General features: G+C 40.5%; 3 non-coding genes across 3 annotated transcripts; all 3 read right to left on the reverse strand.

The window, feature by feature from the left end:
- Positions 1–12,857: 12,857 nt before the first annotated feature.
- On the reverse strand, positions 12,858–12,944 carry trnay-gua (transfer RNA tyrosine (anticodon GUA)). Its single transcript is given in 2 exon segments — positions 12,858–12,893; positions 12,908–12,944. It is a non-coding gene; the product is annotated as a tRNA-Tyr (tRNA).
- A 547-nt stretch (positions 12,945–13,491) lies between these two features.
- On the reverse strand, positions 13,492–13,578 carry trnay-gua (transfer RNA tyrosine (anticodon GUA)). Its single transcript is given in 2 exon segments — positions 13,492–13,527; positions 13,542–13,578. It is a non-coding gene; the product is annotated as a tRNA-Tyr (tRNA).
- Positions 13,579–15,349: 1,771 nt separating this feature from the next.
- On the reverse strand, positions 15,350–15,436 carry trnay-gua (transfer RNA tyrosine (anticodon GUA)). Its single transcript is given in 2 exon segments — positions 15,350–15,385; positions 15,400–15,436. It is a non-coding gene; the product is annotated as a tRNA-Tyr (tRNA).
- Positions 15,437–18,237: the final 2,801 nt, after the last annotated feature.

Here is an 18,237-nt window from a genome sequence, read left to right on the forward strand (position 1 = left end):
ACATTTCCCAACATATGGATCTCCAGTGTGTGAATGGTTGTTTGTCTCTATGTGCCCTGAGATACGAGGGTGGCGACCAAACCAGACCATTTTATTAAGGTGAAAGTGTGATTTTTTTTTCATCGTCAACAGAAGCATCCGCCCACCAGGATTGGTTGTTAAACCAGGAAGTTTAGTCATCAGTGAGTAATTGAGATGCCCATAAAGATGTCTGTTTTTAACGCATGCCTCGCCTCCTCTCCAAAATTTTCTGCTAGCGTAATTGACTGTGACTGCAATTATTAGATTACGTTCAACGTCTCTTTTTCAGTATGCCTCCCCCACGTATTAAACCCATTTTGAAGTATGAAAGGTACAGTTACTCACTATTAATGAATGATGATGAAACATGATCCATGAACAGATGAAGCTGGAGTCACCATGTTGTACATCTTTTGTACATCTTTTGTACATCTTGTCAGTGTCCTCCGTGAGGTAGCGAGTATCTTTTGCATAGTGCTGTATACAGTACAGTAAAGTCTCGTTATATCGATATCGGTTATATCGATAGTACTGCTTATTACGATACTATTTTCATTTCCCGGCAAATTTCTAGTCTTGATATGATATGATATAATAATATGATATAATTAGTTCCGTTAGTACGATACCTGGTTATTACGATAATCCGGTTACTACGATGCCCTTTTCATCTCCCGCCAGCCAATTTGGTCTGCTTATATTGATACAAAAGCAGCTTAAAGCTGAATCAATATTTGCTTAAGGATTTCAATACCACCATTAGCGAAATCTGTAAACGGCGTATTGTTTGATTTTCAATTAACACCGTTTTGGCTTTTCCACCGACGGACCGTAATTAGAGGATTACAGGTAATTAATGAGGTAAGTATTAAACAATCTTTTGAAGTAAAGGAGTAAATATTTGTATAATTTAGAGGGAAGATTCAGTGAATAGACTTAGTGTTTTCATGACGAGGATGACGAGGATGATGAGGATGAAGAACCAACTGACATAGCATACACACCTATTCCAGCGAAGACACAAGCGTACAAATACATGTATTTAATTGTGTTGTATTCAGATATCTTTTTATTGCCTGCAAAAGTCACTGTTTTTCATATGTACATGCTGGCGTTTGTGGTTTCTCTCGTGTGTATAGAACAATGTCGAGTGCATTATTGCCCACTTTTAATGCAGTTCGGCGCAGGATCGGATATATCGATAGTCCGGTTATATCGATATTTTTTCCGACTCCCGAGAATATCGATATAACAAGACTTTACTGTATAATAAATCAGTTTGTATTAACACTGAAGTATATATTAATACAACTCTTCTGTGGGGTCTTGTGTTCACTTGTGTTTTTCAGCAGTGGCATCGCAGTGGCCAACTAGTGGACTCTTCCAGTCTGCGGGGCTGCCTGGAAATAGCTCCGCTCCCCCCCTGTGCGGTGTGTTTGTGTGAAGGGGCGCTTCTAAAAGTGGAGGGTGGGCTGCCTCCCAGTGAAATCATAAGCTCAAAGTGCGGTTGCGTCTATTCTTAGTATAACGTAGCCTGTGTGGAGCCGTCAGTGTGCGTCTTGGTGTGTGTCTTTATGTGTGTGTGTGTGTGTGTGTGCAAGTGGTGTGGAGTCTGCTAGACGGAGACAAGGGGATGACTGTGTCCGCCCCCCTACCTATTAATTCTCTTGGGGAGGGGGCTTGAGGCTAGCCACAGCTAAATTGAGCTGTTTATGTATCCAGGCCCAGCAAAGTACGAGTGAAAGATGTGTGTTCATTGTGTGTGCAAGGTTATGGAGCGGAGTGTGTGTGTTTAGGGATCCAGGAAATCCATTCAGATTATGATAACGGTTGTTAAGCGCACTGTTTATGTATCTGTGATGTAGCTTTTATAATTTGGGTCAATATTTACTATAGCTGCTGGGGAGCAGCAGATGGAACGAATGTCCTCTCTATATGCTTTCTGTATGTACGAAGTACATACATTTTAAATTGAAATAAAAAAATACATTTTAACACCAGCGAAATTCAGTAATTTAAGGCTGTGCTGATTGATTTTGTCAATAAAAAAATTAATATAAATATATATATATATACATCAGAAAAGTGCGATATACATATAAAAAATTCCAATATTAAAAAACGTAACTATATAAACTAGACAAACTTAACTATATATATATATTTATATATATATATATATATAAATTAATATTCAATAACTTAACTATATATATATATATTCGGTTCTTCGGCGCTTCAATATATATATATATATATATTGGTGTTAATATATATATATATATTCAAAAACGTAACTATATATATATATATATATATATATATATATATAGTTAAGTTTTTGAATATTTAATTCAAATATTCCAAAACTGAACTATATAAACTTAACTATATATATATATAGTTAAAAATTATATATATATATATATTCAAATATTCCAAAACTGAACTATATAAACTTAACTATATATATATAGTTAAAAAATAATATATATATATATATAGTTAAAAAATTATATATATATATATATTCAAATATTCCAAAACTTAACTATATAAACTTAACTATATATATATATATATATATAGTTCAAAAATTATATATATATATATATATATATATATAGTTAAGTTTATATAGTTGAGTTTTGGAATATTTGAATTTTTTATCAAATACTTCAGAATAGCACATTATTATTATATTGTTATTATTACTGTTCTGCCTGTTCAGAGATATTTGTCCTCCCAGGTAATAATGGGACCTAAGAAATGGTCAGTTCCAGGGTCAATCTGTGGCCATTGTACACTCTGTATTAATTGTACAGGTCATGTCTTAAGTCACATTTTAACATTCTGAACTGTCATAATAATGAATGGATGTACTGTCAGGACAAAGACATTGGAGGAAGACATACAGAAGCTGGAGCACAAGGCTATCTGGAGAGCAAGGCGAGGCGTTAGATTGATTCTTTCAGCATGCCATTCAAGAAAATGTTCTCACATAATCGCCATACACAGCGGAGCCAGGATGTGCGTTTATTCTGCCGAGAAACAGTACGTGGGGACAATGCCTGCCTGCCTTCAGTCCAGTACAAAATGTTCTGGGTCAGAGGAGCTGGCCGTGGGCCAAGCCTCTGGATTTGGACCGTCTCTTTGTCAGCAGTTGATGTTGGACCTCTGTCAAGGGGAATGCACAATACACAGAATGCACACAATGAAACTGTCCAAAGTGTGGCCCAGGGGCCATTTGCAGCCCTCAGTTTGTTTTTTATTGGGTCTTACTCACCTGCTGATATCAATATCAAGTACGTATATCAGTATTGTCGGATATTTTATTTTTATGCCAATTTCAGCTGACCAATACTATCAGACATTGCGATTTAAGCCAAAAACTTGAGTGTTGTTTAATGTTCGAGTACGGTGGATCCTCTGCTTGTACGAATGACATGACAAGCCTTCAATTGTTTTCCAAGAGCTGAATACATGGTTTTCTTTAGGCACCTTGGGGAGATCTTGACCCTGTAGCCCCATCACAATGGGAGGTTGTCAAGGGGACGAGAAACAGCAGAGGGCTTGTCGAGGCGCTAATGGACTCCTAATAATTACTCATTTCAAACTCCAAGGTGATCATTTTATAACCTTATGATTGACATGTTGAGTGGCGGAGCGTATGAATGCGGCCTTGTTTCAGACCCCAGGTTTCAGGGTGTTGGTCTGGAGGCTCTGGACTCGCCCAGTCGCAAATCTTTTCCAAGTTTAACACTTAATTGAATAGTTTAAAATGAGTTTGGTACATTCTTGTGGATGGAGACTCGGGGGCCGCTGGACTGTGTGAGGTTGCTCCTTGTTGAGCTCAGTTAATAAATGATATGAACTTACAACTGAGAACTCCACAAGAGATGCCCAAGTGGGGATTCAAACCCAGGCAAAGTACATGCATGTTAGGTTAATTGGCCACTCCAAATTGTCCATAGGTAGGAATGTGAGTGTGAATGGTTGTTTGTCTATATGTGCCCTGTGATTGGCTGGGGACCAGTCCAGGGTGTACCCTGCCGCTTGCTTACAGGTTCTCAAAATGACAAAAGAGCGCTGCTCTTTTTTTCAGAATCTAAAGCAAAAACTAAGATCTGCTCTTTTTGAGGACTTGCATTACTACAGCTAGTGGAATACTTTATATGAGAGAAGTACTCTGCTGTTTTTGAGGACCGACTGCAAAAATGTGCTCATCCAAAATCCTCTTCAAGCCATGTGTGATCTGCAGTTTTTAAAGACATACAGCATAAACACTGGGTCAAGTGGTTAGCAGGGAGGCCTCACAGCTAGGAGACCCGAGTTCAATTCCACCCTCGGGCCATCTCTGTGTGGAGTTTGCATGTTCCCCGGGTTCTCCGAGTACTCCGGTTTTCTCCCACATTCCAAAAACATGCTAGGTTAATTCCCATAGGTATGAATGTGAGTGTGAATGGTTGTTTGTCTATATGTGCCCTGTGATTGGCTGGCGACCAGTCCAGGGTGTACCCTGCCTCTTGCCTGAAGTCAGCTGGGATAGGCTCCAGCATGTGAAGATAAATAAGTGTTAATAAAATCAGGATAAGCAGCACAGAAAATAGATGGTTGGATTTTTATCTAACCAATGTTTTTCCCTACTTATTTCTTTCTGTGATTAAATGTGATTAATTCTGAGTTAACTGTGGACAAAATGTGATTAATCATGATTAATTATTTTAATCGACTGACAGCCCTAATATATATATTTTTTTGTCTAGATTTTACTCATTCCTTATTACATATGACATTTTCTGCTGAAGGTGTTTGCTGTTGACGGTAATTTAAAAAAAGCCATCTTGTTTATCATGATGGCCGCGTGCCTGCGCTCAGCAAACATTGCAACCAGGCGGCATCCACGTCTTCATACGTGCTCCAGTGTACCCGCCTGGGCCCGCTGAGCAGCGCCAGCCTCAGTGGGAGGAATTTTCATTCTTTTCAAAGCAGCTCAGGACTTCTTGGGTGGTCCTCACCGTGCGCCCACGCCCCGGCCAGTGTGTATATACATGTATTAGTGTGACTTTGTTGTTCTTGTTGTTGTGCGGATACATGTTGTCCACGTGCAGCTTTGCAAGCGTGCATTTTTGGCCCAAAATTCCAGACCAGTCTAATTAGCCCTGGCAGCAGTTTAGGAGGGCGGTAATGCAAAGCGGGCAACAAGTGGTTATAGCACAACTAAGTGCAGCTGCATGTGTGTCAGTTGTGGTTTGATATCAAGAGTAAAAATATCCTTTTGTTAGAGACCATTTTAATTGACATGTGGAAAGACTTCAATGTTTGAAGCCTTTTTCTGACAAGAGAGAATTGCACAAGGACACAGGGTGGACTCATCCAGCTAGGGGCGCTCCAGATGATGATGTTTATCCTTCATTCATTCATTCATTCATTTTCTACCGCTTTGTCAACACGAGGGTCGCGGGGCGTGCTGGAGCCTATCCCAGCTGTCTTCGGGCGAGAGGCGGGGTACACCCTGGACTGGTTGCCAGTCAATCACAGGGCACATATAGACCAACAACCATTCACACTCACATTCATACCTATGGACAATTTGGAGTGGCCAATTAACCTAGCATGTTTTTGGAATGTGGGAGGAAACCGGAGTACCCGGAGAAAACCCACGCATGCACGGGGAGAACATGCAAACTCCACACAGAGATGGCCGAGGGTGGAATTGAACCCTGGTGTCCTAGCTGTGAGGTCTGCGCGCTAACCACTAGACCGCCGTGCCGCCGTTTATCCTTCATGATGTCACAAAAAAAACTCCAAAAGTCAGACTTTGAGTGCCTCTTCTCTCAGAAGTGGGGCAAACCAAGTGATGGAGATAATGGGTTTTTCTCACATTTGGAACATCAAACCTTTGCTAAATAGGGGCCCAAACTAAAACTCATTTAAACCCCGAAACTTCTTGCTGTGAGGTGACAGCACTACCTACTTATTGGCGGTGCTGCCTAGTTAAAAAAACAAAACAAACAAACAGGTGTGTCAATTGACCTTGCGTCTGGGGTGTGCATCATTTTTTTTATGGGCAATGTGCACCCCAGCTGGACGTAGCCCCCATCTGGACGGTCACAGGTGCCCTTTCAGCTCAAGGATTGCTTTGACTTTCTATCTGGAGGACATATCAGCGTGTGATTTCAGGGCAAGATAGTGTCAGCAGCACTGCTCACGAGTTTCATTGTAAATGATACTGTGTGTTGCCAAACAGGCGTGTGTTGTGGTTACACACACACACACTCTGCATAGCTGTAGCCTGCGGTGTGCTGTGCTGATTCGACATAAACAATTCACAGACGGAGAACAAGTCTGAACACGTCTCACTGCTTTCACTCTGGTTATGACTCCATCAAAGCTCCCATTCATCGGCAAGAGAGGAAGGAGTGAGGAAACTACAGTACCGTTCATTGTTTAGGTTATCCTGTACAGATAACTGCACTGAATTTTGCTTCAAATTAAAAAAAATTGTTAACAAAAACAAGGACCAGTTGCTATTTAGTCCACAAGTCCATTGTGCTGCCTACATTTCAAATGTGGTGTTTTCATGACGTGGCCCGCGGGCCAAATGTGGCCCGCAGGACACCAGTTTGAGGCCCCCGCCTTGATATGAAAGTTTAATGTTAGTGCGGCCCGTGCAAGTTTGATATGGATGCTGTATGGTATCATGTACCCAGAAAAAATTATTACGTTTGATTAATGTTCATGTTAAAAGTTAAATAACTGTTAATAGTTATCCTCCCTATCTGTGTGGAAGTGGTAAGTTTTTGGCTATTTAAGTTTAAAGGAAATAACTTGAAGGCTACCATTTAGGTCGCTAGCTCTCTAGTTTGCGAGTTAGCATGTGTCTCAAGACCCTGCAGTTGCGCAATATGTTGTAAATAAAAAGAGTATAAATGTGACTATAGTCGTGTTTTGTCATGTCTACAGGGCTCTAATAATGCTTTGTTCATTTTAATCTGACAAAAATAATTTGTCTACCCACCAACTATATGTGGTTTCTTAAGTTTTTATTATTTGCCGTTTTATTATTATTATTATATTTATTTATTACTGATTGATTGATTTTCTTTATTCTTGATTTGTTTATTTATTTTTCATCTTATTTTATGTAGAAAAATAAAAAGTAAGATATTTGAGAACAGTGGAATGTTTTATCAGAGCTTTTCTTGTAGAAAATTGGAACCAAAGTGAAGTTTTTTTATTTTTTCGTTTTTAATAAAAGCGTTTTTTTTTTTTTTTTGAAAACCTGATGCGGCCCAGTCTCACCCAGACCCGAGCTCCAGTGGCCCCCAAGTAAATTGAGTTTGAAACCCCTGTCATAAGGGAAAAAAACATTCTGTCACTTTGTGGTCGTTTTTGCGGCTTAAAACGGCATCAAACATGTTATCTTCTATTGTAGAGTCACATCATCACCTCTTGTGTCTTGTGTCAGATCCCGTAGCCGGAGCATAAGCAATGCAATGTGATGTAAACACAGCTAGGTAGCAGTATTTTCGGTGTACAGTACAGTACATCTATTGAAGTGACAAACAGCATCATGAGGATGGATTAGGTGACTATATAAGTGTTATTTAATATCTATAGAGTTATAATAACGTTAAAACATGTTTTTAGAAGGGTTTTCTATAGCTGCTGTATTCTATAGCTTTTATATTCTTGATTTGTTTATTTATTTTTCATCTTATTTTGTGTAGAAAAATAAAAAGTAAGATATTTGAGAACAGTGGAATGTTTTATCAGAGCTTTTATTGTAGAAAATTGGAACCAAAGCGACGTTTTTTAAAACAAATTGTTTTTAATAAATGCGTTTTTTTGTTTTTTTTCTGGAAAGTCTCACCCAGACCCGAGCTCCAGTGGCCCCCAAGTAAATTGAGTTTGAGACCCCTGATCTAACAGAAATATGATTTTTAATATTGGCAAGTGGCAAATAATTTTCAGTGTATTGTCTCATCAATGTACTGTAATAGTGACTTGAAATGGCTTTACACTCAAATGACTCCAATAGTATAGTAGACATAATAAGAGCTTAAGTTTGATTATATTATATTATTATATTATTATATTATTATATTATTATATTATTATATTATTATATTATTATATTATTATATTATTATATTATTATATTATTATATTATTATATTATTATATTATTATATTATTATATTATTATATTATTATATTATTATATTATTGTTATCATTACTGTTCTGACTGTTCAGAGATATTTGTCCTCCCAGGTAATAATGGGACTAAAGAAATAGTCAGTTCCAGGGTCAATCAGTGGCCATTGTACACTCTGTATTAATTTAACCGATAAACGAGAGATTACTGTTGGACTGAATATTATAATACAGGCCCTTTAATTTGTGTAATTGTATGCATTTGCATCAATGTTGAAGTCAAATTACTGGGCCCCTTCCCTTTCCAGTCCCAACAACCTCATTAGCACCGAAAGCTCGGTGCAGATTGCAAAGAGGCGCTCGGGGACGTGTTTCTGACTTCTGTCTCAGCGTCCTGTCCTTTGTGTCCGGTCTTGTTTAATCATTGCTATTGATTGTTTTAATCACCGCTATTGGTGTCATCTCATCTGGTGCCCGCTTGGGGTGCCTTGCTAACGATACGCCTTCCGCCCTCCCATCTGTTCACACAGATGTGGTCGTTCCTACGGACGTGTTTGACGCAGCATCTTGTTATTGCCTTCCTTATAGGATGAGGTTAAAGTCACATTCAGATCTCGTGTTTTCAGCCATTATTGGAAAACTGGTGCAGGTTTTTGTATTGTATATGTTCACTTTCTGAACATATAGATTGGTTTTATTGTGTTGTTCATTGCAGAGGAGATAAACCCACGGTGACAAAGCACACATAAGGGAGGTGGGGCAATGTTTGACTGGGAGTGCAGGAGGACATCCTAACTGCGTCCCTCAAATAGGCCTCCACAATAGAAGCCAAACAAGCAAACAAAGTGGTGGCAAAGCAGCTGTGCAGCAACAAGGACAAGTGTGCCCGATGAAGCCGTTCTGTACTTTGTGCCTGATGGGCCGCCATCATCGCCGTGCTTTTTACAACCAGCCTTTTTTTTTTACTCTGTGCTAACTCAGCGCCAACAGATGTGTTTACACAACCTTTATTACCGCTCATTACCGAGCTGTCAGCATGTGTGTGTGGAAACAATTGAAGGTTCTTTTTTTCTTTTCTGCAAGCAGGAGTAGCTTGTGTAACTTCACCTGGGCACAGAAGTACACATTTATGCTTTAAAAGTACTCAGCCCACTTGTCCCATGTAGTAGATATATATGTAGTTCATATATTACGTGCGGAGTTCCCCAGGGGTCAATACTGGGGCCAAAACTGTTCAACTTGTACATCAATGATATCTCCAAAGTTACAAAAGACTTAAAGCTGGTATTATTTGCGGATGATACCATTGATTTTTGTTCTGGAGGGAGTACAGACAAAAATATTAGAAAGGTCAGAGAAGAAATGGTCACACTAAAAAGATGGTTTGATGATAATAGATTGTCCTTGAACCTAAATAAAACTAAAATCATGCTATTTGGTAACAGCAGAAAGGACACACACCAGCAAATACAAATAGACGGTGTGGACATTGAAAGGGTGAATGAAAATACATTTCTGGTGATCACAATAGATGAAAATATGAGCTGGAAACCTCATATTACAAATATACAACATAAGGTGGCCAGAAATATTTCAGTATTGAACAAAGCAAAATTTGTTCTCAATCAGAAATCACTCCACACTCTTTATTGCTCTCTGGTTCTACCATATCTTACTTATTGTGTGGAAATATGGGATAATAACTATAAAAACAATCTTCACTCGCAAAATGCACTGCAAAAAAGGACAGTAAGGATAATTCATAATGCCGCCTACAGAGAACATACTAACTCCTTATTTCTTAAATCACAAATACTTCAACTTGCTGATATAGTTCATCTTCAAACAGCTAAAATAATGCATAAGGCTAAAAACAACCAATTAGCTAAAAATGTCATCCAATACTTCTCTACAAGAGAGGAGAAATATGATCTCAGGGAAGAAGTACATTTGAAACACTTCTATGCTAGGACTACGTTATGCTAGCCATAGCATTTCAGTATGTGGAATCAAACTATGGAATGGATTGAGTAAGGAAATCAAACAATGCACAACGATGAGCCAATTCAAGAAACAATACAAGCAGTTGATGTTTGCTAAATACAAGGATGAAGAGTCTTGAACCAGTCATGATGTGCTATATATATCACTATATTGACACTTACTATGGTACCCATTATGGCATTGGATGCTCATATCACCTTGTACTTCGGTACGAGGTGCATTATTAAAAAAACAACAAAAAAAACCTTAAACTGTATTATGGAAAGCAGGAAGTGAACAAATGTAACAGTTACTGATTGTAAAAGTACCAGATGGAGGGGTAGGATTTAATAAGCTTTGCTTCTTCCTACTCCTTTTGGACATGTGGAACTGTGAACTGATTATGGGATGCATTCAATTGTAATCTGATGCATGTTCAAATGAAATAAAACCATTACCATTACCATAGATGTCATATTTTATTACATATACAGTAACACCTTTAGAGCTAAAGTGCTAACAGATTCCAGGTAGTTGCCAGACTCATTTTAAGAGGAGCAGAGCCTGTTTTTTCTTCATGGCATCATCAACTTCCAAAGCAAGTGTTTGAGCCCCTCCCGTGAGAGACAGATGATAGATTTTACTCATAAACAGCCTTTAGGGACACATATTACTTTTGGAACATCATTAAAAGGTCACTTTCTTTAAATTGCCCTCTGCGGTCAGTCATGTGCTTCACAGTTTCGCATGTTAAGCTGTGCTATTACAGTCAAAGAGTTACGCCTCCGCGCCCCAAACACGATCACCTTCCTCTGGAATCTGTTTGGCCGACATCAAAACTCTCGTCTCGGCACGCGCAGGCAAATCTAATGGAGGTGGCGTTTACGGTGCGTAGTTGTCACCTCCGCAGGCCCGAGCGGTACTAAGAAGGCGTGGTTGTGAGTGACTTGTAGCTTCATAAAGAGCAGCCGAGCGCAATAAGTGCCCCTTTTTACGCTCCTCCGCCAGCATCCTTCTGTTCTTTTTATGCTTGCCGTTGTTCATGCCTGGAAGGTTACATGTGTCCCACGGCTGTGCGGCGACATCACAAGCCAGCCGACATGTGTTGCTGTGGCCCGATGAAAGCCTTTGACAATGTAACTGAGGTCTACTCAACAGCGTTCCATTTGAAATAAAGTACAGATGACAGAGAAACCATGGAGATCCTACAATGGGGGAGGGGGGGCGACTCCGCATCCGATTCTGTATCATGCCCTGGGCGGGTTTGGCCGCCATTTTAGGGTAGCGAATCCACTTTTTCAAGTTCCCCAAAAGTAAAGACAGGTATATGTGATAATAAAAAATGTTGCATATTCATAACAGTGGTTGATGTAAATAAAGAGTATTACTGATTGATTTTCTTTATTCTTGATTTATTCTTGATTTGTTTATTTATTTTTCATCTTATTTTGTGTAGAAAAATAAAAAGTAACATGTTTGAGAACAGTGGAAAGTTTTATCAGAGCTTTTATTGTAGAAAATTGGAACCAAAGCGACGTTTTAAAAAAAATTGGTTTTTAATAAATGCGTTTTTTTGTTTTTTTTTTGAAAACCTGATGCGGCCCAGTCTCACCCAGACCCGAGCTCCAGTGGCCCCCAAGTAAATTGAGTTTGAGACCCCTGATCTAACAGAAATATGATTTTTAATATTGGCAAGTGGCAAATAATTTTCAGTGTATTGTCTCATCAATGTACTGTAATAGTGACTTGAAATGGCTTTACACTCAAATGACTCCAATAGTATAGTAGACATAATAAGAGCTTAAGTTTGAAACGTAAATAAAACCTCTGCTTGTGTGTAAATGTATATTTAAAAGTATTCCCTAGTGGACGTACAGTGGGCGGACACAATAATTGGGCACCCCTGTTGTAAACAGTCCAGAGAAGATGGGTGCAGGTTCGTCAGCAGGAAGTCGATGTGGGTAATAATAATAATAATGTCCCCATATCAACAAGGCAAATGAGACAGGAAGGAAGCAGATACAAGAAGTACACTTGGGAGCTGGACTCTAAACATTTGTGGTCAGTTTTGAAGTCTTCTGCCAACGATAAGAATGCCCTCTGATCATGGAGGGGGGCGGTTATTACGGACATCTGGTTTATAACAAAAAAAAAAAGCAAATCAATGCAGCTCATTTGCGTGTGTCACCGGAAAAGAAAACCACACAACAGCTTTGTTGGCTTACTTTGTTCCCTCAGTAATACTGCAAGTGTCTCCTCGAGTCGACCGTGTCTTAACATCTTAGCGCTCTCCTTTGTGGCAATGAGGTGAAAATCCTCTCGGATGCGGAAGAAAGGGAGGGGGTTTAATCTGTTAGGACGACTGTCGAAAGGCCACTTAAGTAGCTATAGGGATCAAACCACGACTCCACTTTGAAAAGTCATTACAGCAGCCCCACTTTGTTGAACGCACACACTGACAGTACCACATTTAGTGTCCATTGTTTCACTCATCAAGTCAGTTCCAGCTTCAGGCAGAATGACACAGTGACAAGAAAGTGAAAGAGAAAATTATATCTGGTTGAAGGTAATAGCCCTATTAGTTAGCAGAGGTCAAACGTCACACCATACGTGGCCCTTTTCGTCACCCCCACAGTCACACATGACGATATCAGTGTAATTGTGAATTTCCGGTCAAAATGCAAAAGGTTCTCCTTCGAGCCGGATTTGAACCAGCGACCTAAGGATGGCAGTATCAGCCTCTACAGTCCTCCGCTCTACCAACTGAGCTATCGAAGGTGTATGATGCCATTCACTGAGCAACAGTGAGGCATTCCATGTTATCTTCCTGATATGATATTCCCACTCGGAATGTTTACATAGACCAGTGCTTCTCAAATAGTGGGGCCCTTCCCTCAGGGGCCTGAGAAACAGGGAGGACTTGTAATATTAGTGCAGACCTGCCAACATGTATGAATTTGTCGTACTTGGCATAGAATTTGATTCTTCTGTAGGCTTGTACTTCATTGATCTCCATGTTGTTGCTTTTCGCTTGTTTCAGTTTTTCGAGTTCAGCCTGTACAATCGAGATAAATACATTGATAGGCGCAACAACATTTTTGTCCCTCGCAGGAACATGACAGAAAATAATTGAGAAGCGCTGACATGGGCAAATGTATTAGGCTGATTTTCTATAGGAAAATACTGATGAACAGTTTTCAGATAGTATCGAGTATGACACATATTGTTTGTTGCATGTTGTCATCGGAATTGTGAGTTTGTTTCAAAGGCAGTTCTGATGTATGGATTTTTTGTCTGCAGGTAGGAATTTAAAGGCCAAAACAACTCCTTCGAGCCGGATTTGAACCAGCGACCTAAGGATGTCAGCAATGGCCACTACAGTCCTCCGCTCTACCAACTGAGCTATCGAAGGCGTACAACGCCATTATATAGCAACGATATCAGGCATTCCATGTTATCTTGCTGATATGATAATACTATATATAACTATAATACACTATAATACACTATAATACACTATAATACACTATAATACACTATAATACACTATAATACACTATAATACACTATAATACACTATAATAATCGGAAAATACTGATGAAGGGTTTTCAGATAGTATTGAGTATGAGTATGACACATATTGTTTGTTGCATGGATTACAACACACATAATCGGAATTGTGAGTTTTTCCAAAGGCAGTTCTGATGTATGGATTTTTTCTCTGCAAAAAAAACATTCCTTCGAACCGGATTTGAACCAGTAACCTAAAGATGTCTGCAATGGCCACTACTGTACTCCGCTCTACCAACTGAGCTATTGAAGGTGTATGTACATCAACCTGATGATCCAGATAGAATATCACGTATCTTATTTGCAGATGATCCCATTTTGACTTTTTACATGAGCCATTGTATAACTACATTGGATGCTTTGCTTATTTTTCTTCAATAAGAAACAATTCATTTGTTTTTGTTTAGTTTTAAAGTAAATAAATTGTTCAGCATATAATGAATGAAACATTACATAATAACATATAATGACTGAAATAATGAAAATATCATGAATCACAATACTAGTTCAAAGCAGCATATTTGAAGAGACGACATCTAGCATCCGCTCATCTCGACTTCTCTCAACGGTCACATGGGGGCATACTTGAACCGGCAGTGCACTCCTCACCCACGCTGGTCTTGTTGTGACATTTACAAGCACACACACACACCGACATGCGCGTACACACAACCCCCTACTCACCTCGTCCCACCTCCTTCTTTTCAAAATCCACAATTGCCATTCAACCCTGCAAAACACACACATACACACAGATTGCTTACACACACACACACACACACACGTCTACGTATGTGCGCTCTCAGACACACACTTCACAGAGAGGCCCCAGTCGTGATGCATTGGGCTGGTCCCATTTGTTCCACTGGTGTCGAGATGGTGGCGCCCCCACTTCATGGAGGTGCCGGTCCACTCTTGCTCAAAACAAAGACATGGATGTACGTCTACACCGTGTGGACAAAAGTACTGAGACACCTGGTGTCCAGCTGTCATTAATTACTTGCGAGAGGAGAGCGACAGAAGTGATCACATTAATTAAACACAGCGTTTTTATTATGCAGGCGAGTGTACTCGCTACTTTTAGTCAATGATTTCTATTATGGAATGTGGCCATTATCAATAATAACTTGCGAGGAGTGATCACATTCCAGTCAATCCATGACCTGCTCAACAAAGTACTAGTACTTGAAACTGTACAGTATATAAATAGATATTGACTAGCGACAGAAGTGATCACATTAATTAAATGCAATGATTTCTATTATGGAATGTGGCCATTATCAATAATAACTTGCGAGGAGTGATCACATTTCAGTCATTCTATGACCTGCTCAACAAAGTACGAGTACTTGAAACTGTACAGTATATAAATAGATATTACCAGTCAATATCAATAGTATTTCAAATCTGGGGTGCATGAAAATATTTCTGTCCTGCGGCGAGGACATGACAGAAAATGAATGAGAACGACTAACATAATTTTACATAGAAAGTAGTTTTGTCTCTGCCACTTATTGTTTGTTATTACGCCACATTGTAATTGTGTGTTTTTTCTAAGGCCAAATACTTTTTTCTGCAGTGAGTTTTGGACCATACATTAGGCAAAAGATACTCCTTCGAGCCGGATTTGAACCAGCGACCTAAGGATGTCCACTGCTGCCTCTACAGTCCTCCGCTCTACCAACTGAGCTATCGAAGGTACATTAAACAAAACATGGATCCAGCTAGAGTAGCTTGGTTTAGTACTCATATTCATATGCTGATTTTACATAGGAAAATTATGATGCATCACACATTTTCTTTAATTTTGCAATACAAATATTATGGGATCTGTCCTCCAAAGTAAGGGCATGGGGAGGTGTCTGGGAGCAGATGGCGTTCTTCACTCTCTCATGTCTTTTTGGTGATGTCCACAGGGAATTGGAGAAGCCTGCAAGCATTCCTTTGGAGGCCATAGACAGATAAGTGACTTATGCAGTTGGTCACCATCTGGGCCCTGAGGGAGCGCCTGGCTTGCAGCTGACAAGTGTGTGCGTCTATGCGTACGCTATAGTTGTAGTATTTGAGGAGGGGTTGGACGAGTTTCCATAGCGATACGTCTATTCCTGTAGACGGGGGCTTGGTGCTGTGTCGTCATTGTTAGCTCCGATGCTGACTTTTCAGTACATTTTCTCCTCTTTTTTGTCTCGGCAGGCCCCCGCCACTATTGTCGACAAATTTGGTCCCATTCTTGTGCAGCTGATGGTGTCTTCATGGAACATAGCATCTGTTGTGAAACAAGGGTGGTGGGGGGCGATGGGGCAAAGGATGATGGCAGGGGACCATGTTAGCTTTGCCAATTTCTCCTTTTCCCATCGCTGGAGGGCTTTGTACGCCTTTGCAGGAGGGATAGGGGGGACGCTCCGGCCTTCCTGCCAATTCCGATCCGCGCTTGACTTGCTGCATATCTGCCTGTTGTTATTGAAGTTTACGTCTGTTCATTCAGCCATTGTTCACATGTGTGTACAGTTTTAGAGCCCCAAATCCCTTTCAGCGACTGGCAGCCGTACATCTGTCCGTCACTGAGTGTCATTGTTGCAGTGGAGCATGAATGCAAAAGGCGCAGGAGAAAAAACACTAACTTTTCATACATAATTTTAGAAGATGGACAAGCACCTGTGTTGAAAATTTGACTTGGATTGGTTGAAGAACCTTGCCACCATCAAGGGAACTTAGCAACTAATCATATGTCTCGTCATTTTTAAAACATTCTTTGTATGACTAGACTGGATGACTGGATGCTACACTACCCTTTTCATCTATCCATCCATCCATCCATTTTCTAGGGACTGTTTGCCACACAACGTGATCTGCAGCAATGAGACACTGTCTCTTTCTTTATTGCGTGCTGTTCTCCTGCAGGTATCTGCAGCTGTGTGTCAGAGTCCCCACTTGATAACTTTTCTCAAGCATGACAAAGTCGTCCCATAAACATAAAGCTCTTCTATTGCATGACCAGTTGCAGTGTAATGGTAATGGTAATGGTAATGGTAATGGTAATGGTAATGGTAATGGTAATGGTAATGGTAATGGTAATGGTAATGGTAATGGTAATGGTAATGGTTTTATTTCATTTGAACATGCATCAGATTACAATTGAGTGCATCCCATAATCAGTTCCAAGTTCCACATGTCCAAAAGGAGTAGGAAGAAGCAAAGCTTATTAAATCCTACCCCTCCACCTGGTACTTTTACAATCACTAACTGTTACATTTGTTCACTTCCTGCTTTCCATAATACAGTTTAAGGTTTTTTCCACCCATCCATCCATCCATCCATTTTCCTCCGCTTATCCGGGTCCGGGTTGCGGGGGGCAGCTATCTTAGTAGGGAAGCCTAGTCTTCCCGGCCCCGGCCACCTCCTCCAGCTCCACCGGGAGGACACCGAGGTGTCCTAGGTCTGCACCGGGGCCTTTTCCCGGCTAGGCATGCCCAGAACACCTCACCAGGGAGGCATCCGCACTAGATGCCCGAGCCACCTAAACTGACTCTTCTCGATGTGAAGGAGAAGCGGCTCTACTTTGTTGTTGTTTTTTTTTTAATAATGCACCTCGTACCGAAGTACAAGGTGATATGAGCATCCAATGACATAATGGGTACCATAGTAAGTGTCAATATAGTGATATATATAGCACATCATGACTGGTTCAAGACTCTTCATCCTTGTATTTAGCAAACATCAACTGCTTGTATTGTTTCTTGAATTGGCTCATCGTTGTGCATTGTTTGATTTCCTTACTCAATCCATTCCATAGTTTGATTCCACATACTGAAATGCTATGGCTAGCATAACGTAGTCTTAGCATAGAAGTGTTTCAAATTTAAGGGGTTCCACCCACAGCTGCAGTTAAGATGCAAGATGCATGCAAATATATCAAATCCTGGACAGTATCATCCAATTTCCAATGTCTCGGGTCCTGCAAAGCCCACACACTGCGGGACGTTGGTCAGCATGAATCAGCCCCCTGCGATGCCATTTGCTGGGAAGACATGTGGCCATTTCATCTCTGCCAGCGCTCTGTAGACATTGTGCTGCACTGGTTGGGGTACAGTGGCATTTCTGCGTCTGCAAACACACCGTGGACACACAAAACACACACAGACGCTTAGCCTTTGTGCATAGTCGCTCTTAAGTCCTCATCAAAGCCACCCTCACGGCTCCTCTCTGGCCATCTATCCATCTATGTACAATTTTGTGTGTCTAAATGGGGCCCTTCCCGCTGTGTAATTGCAGGCTGCCCATCAGCCCATTGGCGCTGCCCTGCGTGGCGACTAAAAGATGTTGCTAATCCCCTAACATAATGCCGCAGGTCAAGCAGCCAGCGGCGGCTGAATTCAACCCCGGGACCACAGCGGCAAATTAGGACAGGCTGACAAGACCCGGCAGCATTCTGGGTTTTGTTGTGAGCTGCCAAGTAGCCTCAAAAGCCGTGAGAAGGAGCAGCCGGGGAAGAAGGGAAGA

Source organism: Doryrhamphus excisus, linkage group LG1 (assembly GCF_037039965.1).
Source record: "Doryrhamphus excisus strain RoL-2023G ecotype Guam linkage group LG1, RoL_Dexc_Guam_v1.1, whole genome shotgun sequence".
Lineage (NCBI taxonomy): Eukaryota > Metazoa > Chordata > Actinopteri > Syngnathiformes > Syngnathidae > Doryrhamphus > Doryrhamphus excisus.